The sequence below is a fragment of the Micropterus dolomieu genome, linkage group LG19 (genome assembly GCF_021292245.1).
Source record: "Micropterus dolomieu isolate WLL.071019.BEF.003 ecotype Adirondacks linkage group LG19, ASM2129224v1, whole genome shotgun sequence".
Lineage (NCBI taxonomy): Eukaryota > Metazoa > Chordata > Actinopteri > Centrarchiformes > Centrarchidae > Micropterus > Micropterus dolomieu.
Window position 1 is genome coordinate 24081560 of NC_060168.1, and position 13366 is coordinate 24094925.

The window sequence follows — 13366 nt, forward strand, 5'->3', positions numbered from 1 at the left end:
GACAGTGGTCTCGGACTTATTTGATCCCTGGGGATTGAAGGGTAAGCTTCAGCCTTTTTACAGCACACTCTAAGAGAAAATATTATCTTAAGAGCTGCACTCACATTACAGCTAAGACTTTTGTAGTGAACGATTTAATAGCTTCGGCCACAGCTTCAATACCATCTGTCTCACATATGTATCTCACATGTATCAGATGTGAAATAATAGTTAGTTTTTATAATTAAAGCAAAAAACTGTATGTACTGGATAAGTACATTAAAGTGACCCAAGTCACACAACATTAAACATGAGGTTCACGTTGCGACACGGTCGCAGTTTGGTTAGGTTGATGCAATAAAACTGCTTGGTAAGGTTTAGGAAAACATTGTGGTTTGGGTTAAAATAAATACATTACACAAGTCTTGTGGCTTCACACATGTGACTGAACTCACGTTTATCACGCTACAGAAGTCATGTTAATCACATGACAGAAACCAGTAATGCTATTAAACTCAAAATAACTCACCATTTACTTTGTTTCACAGGGAACCCTGTTCTCCTGTGTGAAAGTCACCTTGACTGTTTAGCGTCTGGCCCTTAACTATACTATTTTGGTTACTCTCAGCGCTAGCATTGTTGAAACAGCAGGCTAAAAACCCACTGTAAACTAGGGCTGAACAATTAATCGTTTTCACATAAAAATTGCGATTTGAAAGAATGTGATTAGCTAATTTTGAAGACAGTGCATTTAGCTAATCTATACAGTGCATCAGACCCGTTTTAAACAGTCATGCAGTTACAAATTCATTCCGTTGTCATCCTTGTGTGACAGACCTGCTCGCCAATCACAAGCACCATGCGTCTCCTGTTACAGTCCTACTCACCAATCAGAGTGGGCATTTTACAATAACATACCAAATTAGACGGAAACGTGGGATAATGGCGTCAGCCGAACAGACACAGGCGGCAGCTGCGCAGTGGTTTTGTCCGGCGTCAACATACACTTAAAGTGTTTCAGCAGTGGAGCGTTTAACCTGCCCTACGTTGTTGATGTGCTGTTAATTTGTCATTTCTTGTGCTTCAACTACAGATACCAGCTCTCTATGAGCCGGTTTTGTGCTGCTCTCTGCAGGCTACATTTCCCACATGGAGCATTTCAGAATAAGAGCTTTTTGCCTGCCTGATTTTGCTGACTTGTTCAGATTTTGTTTATTTGTTCGGTAGTCCTTGATTTTTGTGCTTCTACCATGTTTAAGTAGGCTACGTAGTAAAATTGTTTATTTTTAGTTTTATTGTTGATACATAATCGGGAGACTGCACAGGGTGTTTTATTTTGAAAATCGACTGGATTCCTCTGTGCTGCTTGACGCAGCTTCTGTCAAAAATAGACTGGCAGTGAATATTCAACTTCAAACTTTAAAAAAAATAACAAATCAAGTTTTAATTGCAATATATGAAAAATGGCAATTAGATTTTCTTCCCCACTTCGTTCACCCTGCTGTAAACTACATTCTCAGCACCAAACAGCAGATAACGAGCGCTTCTTTGGCCATCACGGAGGGTAACTTATTATAATATCAATACAATATTTATTCCATCCATTCTTGCGGTTTTCGTAACCCTGTTACAGCTTGAACTGTATATTGTTGTCCATTTGCTGTTTTGAGATATATTACATTTATTCATTTAGCTGACGCTTTTATCCAAAGCGACTAACAATCTTATCCTTTGCACCATCACCACCACATCTCTTTTGCCTGCCACTCATTTCATATTTGGATGTATGCCTGTACACAATATCCTTAAGTTTATGGTTGCTTTATGTCTGTATGTATCTTCCTGTTTATTTGCTCTTAGCACTTGGGGTCAAATTCTGGGTATGCATAAATATGCTTGGCGAATTATGTTGACTCGGATTTTGATTCCGATTTTTATGATTTAGCAAGCTTGGACTCTCTGGAGAACCACAGATATTTGGAGCTGTACTGGTTACTGTACATCAGAAGAACAACAACTGCTACCTTTTTAGAGATGTACACAAAGTTTTTGGTGACTTATACCCAAACACCAACCTCAAAGACAATAGCACAGAGAATAACTAGCTATTAGCAAAATGTAATTAAATATTGCGAGTGGTTATTTGATTATTAAATAAATTTTATCTAGTTAAATGTATGCATTCGCAGAGTGCAGGATATTACAGAAACAGCAAAGAGATTATAGACATTCACAGCCAATGCTGTTTTTGACATTTAGACTAAGAAATGGCAGAACAATTCAAGCAGGGACACAGAAAGGGAACTTGCAAAATGTTTATCTCACCTTGTCTTTGAAGTCAGTTGGCAACAAAACAGTCTTAAACTCATTCTGTCCCCATCAGTGCTGAAATGATGTCTGCACCTCTGCCTGTCATTATGAAAATTTAGTCAAACATATTGTCGCTATCATAACTGAACATTGAGGAGAGCAGATTCAGTTCCTAGCAATAATGCATAAAAGCAGATGCATCCCATCAACCTGCTGCAACCTTTTATGTGTTAATCAGCCAACACTGGAATACTGTAATACTGGCATGCCAAGAAAGTTAAAAGTACTACAAGAGAGAAAATAAAACGGCACTATAGGTTTGGCTCACGGTGTCACAGCTGACAGCCATGATGCCTGTGCTGCTGTTCAACAAGTTCAATTTTAGGGGCATCGTCCTTGGCAGGTAAAGGCGATACTGATTATGATTCAGGAGTAACAAACACCCAAATCCCTTTACAGCCCCAGCAAGCGGATTCACTGTCAAGGTCCAGTGGTGACAACAAGACTAATTACTCCATAATGGGAATCATCCCTCTCTATCAACCCAAGACATGAGTCCTGGATTGCTGAGAACTAGCTGTGTGATTACAATGTGGCCTCATAAGGACCGGCCATACATACAGATTAACTTTGGCCCAATCCATCAAAACAGAAAGCAGGCTGTTACTGCCCTGAGTTAGTATGCAGTTCCATCCAAATACCCTCTTGGACAATTTTGTCTGGTCTGGCTTTGTTTTCTTGAGGGTATGTGAAATGGGCGCGTTCATATGGTGATACATATTCAACAGCCTTTAAATCGTCTGCTGTCTGAAAAGGAGATGAGAAAGTTTTAGGGGCTCTTTCACTCCTTTTCTATGTGTTTGTTTACGTACAGTAGGGTTATCTGCATCTGTTTGTCTTATTTCATGTGGCTATAATGCAAAACATACAAAAGACATTTTCAGTGTAGCTTACAGCAACGAGGCGACTTTTGAATGAGCTAAATTATTGTCAAAAAATAATAACATCTTTGGAGTATGTAAGTTTAGTTGATTTGAAACATTTCTACAAACATCTGTCAGACATTCACATCAGCTGGAGAATATGCAGGTGTTCCAAAAGACCTGCAGATCAATAAAAACAAGTGCATTCTTGTGGAAATTGGATTTTCATTCTGTATAATCAATTAATTTCAGCCTGCATTCCCCAAGATAAAAGAAACAACACCAAACAATACCACATCTGAATAAATTTACCTTTTGAGATCCATTGAAGTTCGGCAGAAAGAGCTGTTCAGCTGTCAGAATATTATTAAATTACTTCATATTTGTATAAAGAGAGCCTTGGCTTCTCATTCTTCCTGCATTGGCCTTACAGCCTCACAGCAAACACTTAAATCTTTTTCCAAAATCAATTTCTCCCCTCAACAGATTTCTCCTCAAGAGTTGCTCTCATCGCATTTTAAAGCTGTTTATGTATTACCCAGTGTCAGCTGACAGCTGGCATGAGGTGTAGAGTGACATTTGAGAGTAGATAGACAGCCTCCATCCATGGTCGCGATGCATGAGAGACAAATGTGACGCGCAGTGAGGCAGAGAACGAATCGGCCCCGTGATTGATACAGGTGCCACTGCGAGAGGTCAGAGCCATGCCTCAAAAAACGGGGCCATCGATTCTCCTGCCCTTTAAACAAACAAAGGGACACCTCTGCACCGTCCCTCCGCTGTGGTGTTATAGGCTCCGACTTCTTCCAGCCCCGGCGAAATAACTCCTCGCATCAGCATACAGCTCAATGTTCAGCTGTGATCAAACAAGGTTGAATAAAACCACTTTTTCCCCCTATATATATCAGTATTTTTGCATTGTCCCGCACTCCTGCAGTGCTGAAACCCACTTGTGCCTCACTTGGGGTGAAAAACGATAAACAATTTTTTAGCTTTAATGCCTTTCCTCTGTCTCCATTTGCCTCATGTCTTTTTCCTGATAGAACGCTGTTGAAAGTTGCTGGGGCATTGCTGAACTCTATTTCCCTCCTGCTACGGCAGAAGTTTAGAGGCTCTCATTAATAAGAGAGGACTGTAAGGAAACCAGCATGAAGAGCAGGGCGGCCTCCCTCTGATTCCCACTGCCTAATCTGAGGTGAGAGAAACCACAGTAAACACATGAGTAAGTGGAAAAAATATCTCCATGCCCCGCTCAGTCTCTTGGTGGGCTTGTGAAGTGAAATGAGGCCTATCATTTATCACGTGTGCCACTGGAACCCGTGTGTGGAGGGCCGGACACGTGTTTTGCGAGGTGATTATCTCTATAAATGCAGAGAGAACCGAGTGTGCACGGAGCAGCTGGTGGGCTGCAGTAAAGGTCAGCCTTTTAGAGCGAGTGCGAGAGGCCTTTGCCACTTCAAACGTCCGGTTTCACAATATGCACAAGCTTCTGTTTTACGTCCACATCTCCCTGCGGTTCGGCTGGCATATGTTGGTGCCAGATAGCTTTAAATAAAAAGACTGCAATCATCGTTTTTCTTCCTCTCTGCTGACCATACCAGACAATCTTATATCAGAAATATGCCTTTTTGTAGACATGATGTTGCCATATTTTTGATCAACAGGGCTTTTTTTCACCAAAGCTGCAGTCTGTTCCTGTAGGAATCTATTTCAAATATCTATTTCCTTAATTGTTGCTTTTTCTTCCTTTTCAGTATATTGTGGTACAGCCTTTCTCCTGCTCAGCATTTTGAGCAATGTTGCTGGGCAGTCTTGCTAGAGGCAAGTCCGACTATGTTTTGAACGGATAGCGCGGTGCGGGGTGGGTGGTGGAGTGGTGGGGGAAGGGGATTATGGTAGTAATCTTTACTCATTACCATTGACGGCAACGTTCCCCTGCACGATTGCTCTAAAAGTTGCTCCGTGTATCATCAGCTTTAGACTACAGACGGTTTTCATTTAGCTCGTTGTACATCTAGCTTTGTTAGCATGGTGTGCTTTTAAATAACATAGAGGATGAGCGACGTGGACAGAGCAGATCAAACACCTTCTACATGTATGCTTGTTAAACAGATGTATCGATAAAGTTGTCTTTTACTCTTGAGGTTTTAATGCACATACTACAGTAACAAGGATAGCTGTTCGTCAACTCGGGTAGTTTAGAGTTATCTTTACTTCAACGTGTCATGGCCTATCTCTGTGCACCCGCATGTGCTTGTTCCTGTGCAAGAGGCAACACAGAGCAGACCAAACAGTACGGTCTTCAGCCCTGGGTCTGTATAAAACCGCTTCAGTGCCCATCTAGTATCTGATTAATCATGTCATTTGCGCATGCCTGCTCTGTTCTGTACAGGGGTTCTTTACTGCTGCTTTCTGCCTGGGGCTTTCCATGTATGCACGTGGATGGGCAGGGAGGCGCTCTCCCTTCCTTATGGCTTTTCCACATAGGCACGTGGAAGGGCAGAGAGGTGTGCTTTCCATGCCTTATGCTTTCCACATGCCTATGTGGAAGGGCGGGGAGATCCCAGAACAGAGCCATACCACCAAACATAACTACAATGCCGCAAAATCAGTCTTTGATTAAAGCTGTCCTGACTGAAATGTTGACAGTATGTCGTCAGATCTGCATCTAATAATTGTAATGCATTAGGTCAGTTATTCTGATTGTGGATTACCAGTTGCTTTTTTGTCTTTTAGTCTGTAACAAGTCAAAAAATCTTGTCACAATTTGCCTGAGGCCAAGGTAGTTTTCAGGTTGCTTTTTGTCAAACCAACAGTTTAAAAATCCAAATTATTCAATGTAAAATGACCGGAGAACAACAGCAAATCCTCACATTTAACATGTAGGAACCAACAAATATTTGGTATTTCGGCCTGATAAATGAAGTAAAAATGTACACGAACAATATGATAATTGTTTAAGCTTCACACTGCATGTCTATATGTTTTTATAGAGATAAAGGTCACTGCTGAGCCACAGCCAGCCCAGCTCAGGGGGAGAGGGGTCGTCCACTTATCAGAAGGTTGGTGGTTCAATCCCCAGGTCCCCCAGTCTGCATGTCGAAGTATCCTTGGGCAAGATACTGAAGCCAAATTACTTCTGATAGCTGTTCCATCGGTGTGGGATGTGTATTTCTGTTCTGATGGCAGATGGCACCTTAGCGTCTGCCTCATTGTATGAATATGGGTGAATGTGATGTAATGTAAAAGCACTTTGAGTGGTCGGAAAGACTAGAAAGGCGCTTTACAAGTACAGACATTTTACCATAGACTGCATTCTTAGGTGTTTCCCTCAGTTGTTCTTTATGTAAGGTATATTTGTGATTGATTTTGTTTTTAGCTGTTGCTGAGCAGAACAGCATTACTAGTGATCAAAAAAGGTGGTTTTAACTATAACTGTCATCTTATTGAAGATTGTTGTTGAAATGTAATATGTCCTGTCTCAGTTCAAATCTTTGTGATAACTCATTACAAAACAAGTTTGAGGAACCTTGCATTTTAATTGTTCGTGTCAAGAAGGAGTTTTGGTCTGATATAGTTGGATATATCAGAGTTTTTCCTCTGGAACTCAAATGTTGATGTCGTCATCGGCTTCAAAAATCAGTCGACCTCTAATACAGACAAAACTAAATGACAGAAATCCAATCCATAAACATTCACTCCATACTAAATATAAATGCGCACTAATGGTTTGAACAGAGAGCATTTGATGGCATTTAATGTAATAGATTGCAGCGTTTGATTCTTATTATCCAGCTGGCTGTGGTTTTCCACTCTGGGCAGCAAACATTAATTCCCTGTGATTAATTTTGCGGGACTGGACCGGTTTACCAAAGAAATCTAATAAGACCTTTTAAGGGGATGAATGTACATTACTTACCTTCATTGAAATAGTCCATGATTCACTATTCCTATTCCTTATACACAAGGAAGGAATTTAACACAGGGTTTGATAAACATACAGGGTACTTGTTTTTGCTCTCCACAGAAGTTCTTCTTTCCTCAAGGATTTTTTTTAGTATTTTATTAAACGGTTTACTAAACAATGCATCTATTTAACCACATTTAACAGGAAGCTTCTGAGTGTGATGTAGGAAACAGAGGCGAGCTCTCAGCGGGGAGTCCGCCGGAGTGATGTAAGACACAGGTGTATACAGTGAGTGGAAAGGTCATCATTGAGAGACCCATAAATCGTTCTGATACTCCAACACTCAGGCACATGTTTCTAATCAGCTCGGGTTCAAATAATATTATGGTTGAAGAATTCACCGCCGCAGTCATTAGCCATTATCAAAGACTAACTTTGCTGTGGCGAGACTCAGGGGGCTTACGGGTTTAAAACCACTCTGAACGTGAGGCATGAAGAGTAATTATGTATGTTCTCCGTGGTTCAGAGAGGTGGTATACTTTCTGCTTTTCCGCTCAAACTTGGTTGTATTTTCTACAGGCTGATCAAATGTTTTAGTTAAAATGTCACCCCACAGAGGGAAATGTCCTCCAGCATGTTTTTACCCTCCTCTCTCACACACATCTCGCTCTATAGCTCCTTCCAGCTGGAACAAAACTCTTACAAACACTTAAGCCAACCACAACTACAAGTCCAAAACCTAAAAAGTTAGTTTATTTGTATCCCTTCCTACTCGCCACGCGACAAGCAATTATTCCACTCCATATATCTCACTGAAGACTGTTTGGATACCCATTCTGCACCAGGGGGATGAGCTTGGCAGCAGTGCGTTGACAGTCATTTCCACAATGGACTCCCTCTTTTCAAATAACTCCAGCCAGTAATTTGCTCATACATCTTTGGGAACAGCTAAACCGGAAAAAAACCTTAAATCCTGGAGCTAAAACAAGGATTCAGCGCTAAAGGAGTTTTTTTGTTGTTGTTGTCTTTTTGTCACAGGGACGGTTTATTGTGAGATAGAGGAAGTGAGGCTGTCTCAAAGGGAACCTGTACTTCCTGTGTGTGCTGGTCTCTGAAGTTAATTATTACAGTACAGACAGTAATTTGCTCTTTGTATTGGTACTTATCTCCCCTCACAGCTGGTGTGTTTTGCAGAGTGGACGGCCATTAATCAAACCTTTCTCCTGCAGGAAGTTGGACTATCCATCACCCCCCCTCCTCCCTCTACCCCCTCTCCTACCTCTCTTGTCCCACCAGGCACTAAACCTTTTCATTTTACATGCCCAACTGCAGCCTTGAATATAATTTCTACATTTTCCTGCAGTGATGGGTTGAGGGAATCATGTGCGCAAATTGGAGCATTTTACAGGAAATGGGTGTGATTGGTTGAAATGGGTTGTTTGTCAGTCAATCTGAAAGACTGGGTAAGGGAATGCAATCATTTTACATCCACTCGACTGACACTGAAATACCTCTTCACAGTCTACACTACTAATCATTGAGCTGAACTTTGCTTCATTCTGCTTTTCAGAGTACTCACAGGCCGTGAATTAAAAGAGGACATAAACACAGATGAACGTTCTTTTCTGTCATTACAGTGAGGCTAAAAGGCAGTTTCAGCTACAGCTGAGTAGGGCTGGGCAATATAGATCAATAATGATATGCCGGTATTTTAAGGCTGAATTCCTGTATCAGTAGAAATGGTATTGTCTAATCTTATATTTCTTTTGAAAATATATCAGTATACCTTATAATACAGATATTCCGCCCAGCCCTACAGCTGAGACTTGACATGACTGGATTCTTTACTTTATTCCAAGGAGTTTTGGAAAACGTAATGCGTTCATACTCAAATTCAGTATGCATAGGAAGTCCATAGTAGTGCATAGTCAGCAGTGTCACAGTGTTAAACTTTTTACTAATTGATTTATAGTATCAGTATTCAGTAAATAAGCATACATTTTACAGTAACAGGAATTGAAGCAGAACTTGTGCTGCAGTACACCTATAAAACTGCTTCTATAGTGTGTCACCGGCAATTAAACTTCACAAAGAGACAGCAAAATATCTTTCTAAAGATTTGATTTTGTTTTGCGATATCATTCTGGAGCTGTCTCGCCACCACTTGGGATTTTATTTTATTTTTTTTTTGTGAGTAGCTTCTCCACTTTCTTTGAGGGTGCTGCTGATGGACACTATTGTCCCACAGTTCAATGGATAATTGAAATGAATTGAAAAGTATGCATACTAACTTTTTGGAGTATACCTAATTTCTTTACTTGTCCAATGTGAACACACTAAATACTCAAAATCTGCTTAGAATTTAGTATTTAGTACTGATTTTGGACAGCTATGTGTCCCACAATGCAATTCCAAATTCGTAAAGCCACCCAGATCTTAAAAAACAAAAACATAGTATCTAATATTTGGAGAATCATTTGGTGTTCCAGCTTGATTAACGTTTGTTCTTGTGTGTCTTCATGTTAGTACAAAAGATAAAAGTATATTGGCTTCTTGTGTACTACCTGCAAAAACACTTAAGTATATGTTAATTAAAGTAATGCCTCACATCTCTTCTCTCATTTAAATCTTGTTACTACAGTACAAGATCCAGTAACTACCTAATCTTAGATATCCCTCATGTACACACAAATGTTGGCTGAACTGGGTTCAGGTAGTATGCACCTTTTTAAATGGACTGAATTGCAAACTGCCCTCAAATTACAGTCTTACTGTTGATTCTGTTAATTGTTGTTCCTGTGAATGTTTATTCTTGTTCTCAGGTCTCTCTTGGAAAATATACCTTAATCTCAAAGACTGTCTGATTAAATAAAGATTTAATTAAGATACACTTTCTGCAGATCTTTCACATTCAAAAGCCCACCAAAGAACAGAAGGGTTGTGCTACTGGGAGGCTTTTAATGTGAAACACTGGGACTATTGAGTTTCTTTTGACAGTATCTCAACAGCACTGGAACAAGGGCGAATGAAGCTAGAGACAATAATTAGTAGATGAAAACTCTGTTTCTGTTGGAGAGGTAAAACTCAGGGCAACAAAGTGATGAGTATTACATGATGGTTGTTGTAATGATGGAATAAGTGCAGGTTTATTAAGACGACAAGTAAACATGGAGGAAGTTTTGAATTTCCATTAACGGCAAATTAGAACTGCAGCAGATGAGAAAACAGGGAGGCTTCTTTCGAAGTTAATTAAATTCTGTTTTACATAAGCATGCTTCAAATGAAGGTCTGGTTCTCTTTGCAGTTGAAGTAATTAAATGCCACTATTTGAGAATGTACAGTATAGACTCATTATTGAAGACTGTATGGAATTGGGACACACAGCTAGTGTTTTGCTCATTCTTGCACATTGGGGACTTTTTACACACAAAGCCTTGTTTCCTTCTACTTCATACAGAAAGTCACTGCCCTATCCTCACCATCAGATCTTTTTTGTTCATCTCTGCTCTGTCTGCAGCTCTGTAGCGGATCTGGAAAACAGTGAGTGATCTCCCAGCCTTACCTCTAAAGACCCTTCCAAGTCTTTTCTCTGGGATGCAGCTCACAGTCAAACACAGACACACACACACACACACACACACAACCCAAGAATCCTCATTAGGTTTATGAGCTGTAACCCTGCTACATCATAAATAATCCAATCTTCTCAAACAATGCAAAGAGGAGTCTGCTAGGTGTAATGGTTCCTTGTTTCAGGGTGCAACCAGATAAAGAAAGCCTTGTTTAAAAAAAGATGCAGAAGAATAAATCGAAAAGCACATTTTGGGGTTATGGCACGGAGAGGATTTCAGTAGCAGAGGTTCAGCTGCCTGACTCTGCTCTTGCCTCAAACCAAAATGCACTTATTCTATTTTTTGCGTGAGCATAAACCATAAGGGCTCAAGCTGAGTAAAACAATGATTCAAGGTTGCGCGTGATAAATGAGCGTGTCTGCTCTGATAGCAGAAGGTCATGTGCATCGGTCCCCAGTGTGCGTCTGCCATCTAGCACGCAGCAAGGGTGCACTGTTGGCATGCCACGACACGACAACGCTTTTTTCCCAGCTTCAGCGATCGCCGCGGGCCAATTTCATTGTTTTGTGCATAGAGCTTGAGGCATGCTTAGGATGGGCTCGGGACACAGGCAATTTAGCTTAACTTGTCCAGCAGATGTTGGATTATTATATTTTGTTTAGCCTTATAGAATGAAAGCAGGACTGAGTGTGTTGGAGAAAGGCTTTGTGGTGGAGACACATTGCTGGCTGCAAGGATCAAACCAAAGATGTTTTTGTGGAGAGACAGACTGATCAAAAACTGTTATGTTTAATTAAGTGTTACGTACAGAGAGAACTGAAATACCACAAATACTCACATTAACCTATTAAGAGATTGCTAGTTGCACTTTATCACTTTTTTCCTTCTGCATTCAGAATTAATGAAAGAAAGATGGATGTGTAAATAAATTAACCTTCCTGTCTTGGCAACTTCAGCATTTGCTGACTTAAATATATCGTTTACCAGAGTGTAACTGAAATAATTAGTGGATTAATTGATTTTTCAAGAAACAATGCCAAGTGTTCACTGATTCCACCTTCTGAAATGTAAAGATTTGATGCTTTTCTCTGCCTGTATGACTAAATATATTTAGGTTTTATACTGTTTGTTGAGTTGAAATAAGAGATCTTGAAGTAACCTTGAGCATTTTGAATTTATAACCGGCATTTTTTCACTTTCTTCTGACTCTTATTAAACAAAATGATTACTTTATGAGTTAGGAAAATAATCTGCAGATGAATCAATAATGGAAATAATTGAACTGGACCAGTGAGTGTTTCAGTCATGTCAAGCAGCTGCCTTCAAGTTCACTTGTAATCACAGTGAAAGAGAAACAAAAACTTAACTTGCACTTACAGCATCAAACAAAGCATCTTGCAAACACGCACATCACAAAGTGGTTCACAGGAAATTAATTATTTGACACAAATGGTATCCCTGTCTTACTCCCCGCACCCCCCTCCTTTACCTCTAGTGGCTCTCCTTCATTTTCATATATACTTCAGCTCTATCTCCACCTCCTTTCTCTTGGGTACAGCTCTCTGTTTGACAAGTGCTTTACCTCTTCCAGCTTTTCTTCCACAAACAGGTCAGAGGAAGATCAATAATGTGTGTGGATAGGCTCTTATCTCTGTCCAACGGAGGCCTTATCAGCCCTGCTTAAATGGTGTTTCATGAAAATTCCTTGAAACGTAATCCTGCTGGAGACGGAAGACAAAAGAAAAATGGCCCTCTATCAAAATAGCAAGTGTGTTGATGCAAATACATTTCACTATCTGTTCGCTGCATATCACAACAATAGAAGCTCCGAGGGAAGAAAAATACTATCACTTGGGTGAAGAACTGAAAAGGTGGCTTCACTGACAAATATCCAGAAAGTGTGTGTGTGTGTGTGTGTGTGTGTGTGTGTGTGTGTGTGTTAATACACATGAATGTATCTTGCAGAGTGTATTTGACTGGAAGGCAGCTGGAGGAACATGCTGATAAGCTCTGTGTATCTTGTTATTGGAGTCTGGCCACTGCAGGTAGTACAGGGTGCTAGTAAAGCAACGTGGAAAAGCAGAGAAATGCTTATTTTTATTGAACAAATTGGCACGCAAACAACCAAATCAAATCACAACTAGCATCTAAGTTTCTTCCAAAAAACTGTCACAAGTACTTGTGTTTAGTTTTTAGCAGCAGGTATTACATTGGTCACATTAACATCATGTCTCAACACTTTAGCTGTGCTGCATATTTTGACAAATAGCACATGTAGGCTGTAAAACTTCATCAAATGGGCTAAAGTGGTGCTTTGACACAGCTTACAAGCCTTTTGTGACATGAAAAGTCAGAAAATCTATGTGCTCCTAACAAGAAGTGAGTGAAGACAGAATCAGGAATCAGGAGTCCTATTCAGTAAACAGTCTTTTCATTTCAAAGGACATAAATTTAGCAGCTAACTGTCAATAAGTATTCAGAGAGTCAGTGTGTTTCTTTTACATCAGTCTCAAAAGCAGCTGAAAGCAGTTTTTTATTTCAGATTCCCAAAGAACCTACTTTTAATATCAAAAACACTTTGGTCCAGTGTGCCCCTCAATGTCTAACATCTCTTCACACCTTGATACACCAAGGTGAGTCACTCCTCAGCCATTGATACCACGAGTGGGAGAAGT

The 13366-nt window shown here is 40.2% G+C and overlaps 1 long non-coding RNA gene across 1 annotated transcript in view; it reads left to right on the forward strand.

Annotated features, from left to right (window-relative positions):
• Positions 1-13366, forward strand: part of LOC123957145 — a 135821-nt gene that overhangs the window by 105399 nt on the left and 17056 nt on the right. Inside the window, exons 2-3 of the long non-coding RNA XR_006821744.1 lie at positions 4256-4407; positions 6206-6274. This is a non-coding gene — a long non-coding RNA (uncharacterized LOC123957145). The remainder of the gene's footprint in view (positions 1-4255; positions 4408-6205; positions 6275-13366) is intronic.